The sequence below is a fragment of the Schistosoma mansoni genome, chromosome 7 (genome assembly GCF_000237925.1).
Source record: "Schistosoma mansoni strain Puerto Rico chromosome 7, complete genome".
In the NCBI taxonomy this organism is placed as follows: Eukaryota; Metazoa; Platyhelminthes; class Trematoda; order Strigeidida; family Schistosomatidae; genus Schistosoma; species Schistosoma mansoni.
Genome location: NC_031501.1, coordinates 2319554 through 2322390, shown reverse-complemented (window position 1 = coordinate 2322390; position 2837 = coordinate 2319554).

The window sequence follows — 2837 nt, the reverse complement described above, 5'->3', positions numbered from 1 at the left end:
CAAACTGACAACAGCTATAATGAAAAATTGTTATATCGATTGAGTGCGTTCTTGCCCAATTGATATATATGATGCGATGATCCACGCCAATCAGAGAGGAATGAATTATCGATCAGAGCAATGATACATAAAAGCCGTATGAGCAGTCTTGAGTACATATCAATCCTTCTTTCTACCTAGCCCAGCCAGTTAAGTTCAGAACACTAATAACAGCCTCTGTAATATGAATCATTATTCTCAAACATACTGGGTTTATATACCAAACAAACAGACTACATCGCACCATAACATAGAAAATAACATTTATACAAGATTTGGCCAAATGTGGCTGTGAATAGGGGGAACAATAATCAATAGACTGGGGATAACTCAAGGATAGTAAATCGTATAATAATAGTTCATAGATTAAAATAAAGTTTATAATACGAGGAACACGAATGTGGTTACTTCAGTTACTTAACAATTATAGAATAGGAAATATACGTATCATATTGGTCCATAAATAGTTCTCAAAGTTACCATTCATAAATCTCCACGGGATATAACATTATGAATGTTTTAAATAATACATAGAGTTATTTCTACTTATTGTTATACATGATATTTGGATTTCCCATAAAATTCTTGAATATGATTGGTTCATCCCTAAAGTATACTTGTACCGGGTCTTTTTATTCCTCCTAATATTTTCAACTTTCATACAAGAAAACTACATCACTTTAAATGTAAATAAAAAAAGGTTATATTCCGAAGAGAATTATGAATGGTAACTCTTGAGGACTATTTATGGACCAGTGTAATATGTATATTTCCTATTGTATAATTGTTAAGTAGCTAAACTTTTCATATTCGTGTCCCCCTTATCATAAGCTTTATTTTGACCTATAGACTATTATTATACGATTTACCATTCTCGAGTTATCCCTAGTCTATTAATTACTGTTCCCCCCCCCTATTCACAGTCACATTTGGTCAAATCTTGTACAAATGTTATCTTCTATTTTATGGTACGATGTAGTCTGTTTGTTTGGTATATAAACCCAGTATGTTTGAGAATAATAATTCATACTGCAGAGGCTGCTATTGATGTTTTGGACTTAACTGGCTGGGTTAGACAGAAAGTAGGATCGACAAGTGTTCTAGACTGCTCGTACGGGTTTCGTGTATCATTGCTCTGATCGATAATTCACTCTTCTCTGATTGGCGGGAATCGTCACATCATGTATAAACAGAGCACGCAGACACATAATATAACAAAAAAAACCCATAAATAATCTGTTAACCAAAATACTTGTACTATCATTATCATTATAAGTCAATATCAATGTGACTTTGGATATTGAATAGACTATATATTGTTGTTACATTACATACTGATAATTCGAATACAGCTTCATTCTAAGGCTACTGAATATGTTTAACTAAACATTAATCTTATTCCCTATGTATGTATTTTGTTATTACAAGTTACAATGATTAATCTTCAACTGTTTTCCGTAAGGAGATCGAATTGGTTTCCAATAGTAACAAAAGGTAGTTTTACTTAGCTATTTTGTATACTTCTTATGTGAATTCATATATGATAGGTTCGGGAAACAAAATGAAATTTCTCAATAAGATATTTAGAAACCAGGATAAAGCTGAAAAACACTTCTGGATGCTGGCTCAGTGGTCTATCGGTTAAGTGCTCTGGCTCGAAACTGGTAGGTCCTGGGTTCTAATCTCACGAGTGCGGGGTGCGAACTGCTGAGGAGTCCCATAATAGGACGGAACGGCCGTCCAGTGCTTCCAGGTTCTAGATGGTGGTCTAGCTTCAATCGATTCATGATCTCAACTATGAAAAATACTACTCCTAATTCATGCATACACCATGAAGAGATCAAAAAATTTAACGAATTATGTATCAAACTCTAACTGAATGATTGCCTACTCTGTTACTGTTTATAGAAACTTTCAGAGCTTAATAGTTATCAATATATCTTCATTTAATTTTGATGGAGTTTTGTTCTCTGAGCTGGATGGTTTGGTCGTGAAGCTTTCATCGTCTTTCTGAACGACCTCATCATCAGCACAAACTTCGGGTAGAATTCCATCAAAATCATCCACCTGAGCTACAAATCTTCTCTACCATCTTTATATAAGTTTTTTTTACAGAAGTGAACCTCAAAGTAAAGATTTTATTGATATTTTTACTCTTTTACTCGATTGTTCGAGTTCAAGTGAAGAAGTAGTCTGCAGTTATAGAAAGAAACTAAAAAGTCAGTAATAAGCCTACAAGAAGACGTATCATTAAAGTTTAAGATTATTCTTAATGTTACAATCAAACAAATCAATAATAAAACTTTATATTGTTGAGATCATGAATCAGTTGAAGCTAGACCACCATGGAAAACCTGAAAGCACTGGACGGCCGTTTCGTCCTATTGTGGGACTCCCTAGTGGTAGTACGCATCCACGATCCCGCCTCACGAGATTCGAACCCAGGACCTACCAGTCTCGCGCACGATCACTTAACCGATAGACCACTGAGCCGGCCGTCATCGAACGGTGTTAATGTTTAACATCAATCAATTCACGAAATTGAGCAACCATTGACCAATGTCTTCAGTGAGTTGATATCTCCCAACAGACCTGGCTTAACCCCACTGGTTACTGCTTCTCACTAGAACTTCAGGAAATACCTCATGAAGCCAGGCACTAGTGAGCATATGATCATTATCAGAAGGGAGTTTTGTGAAGATTTTAGTAATTTTATATAGTTGAAATCATGAGTCAATTGAAGCTAGACCACCGTGGAAAACCTGGAAGCGAGACTGGTAGGTCCTGGGTTCGAATCT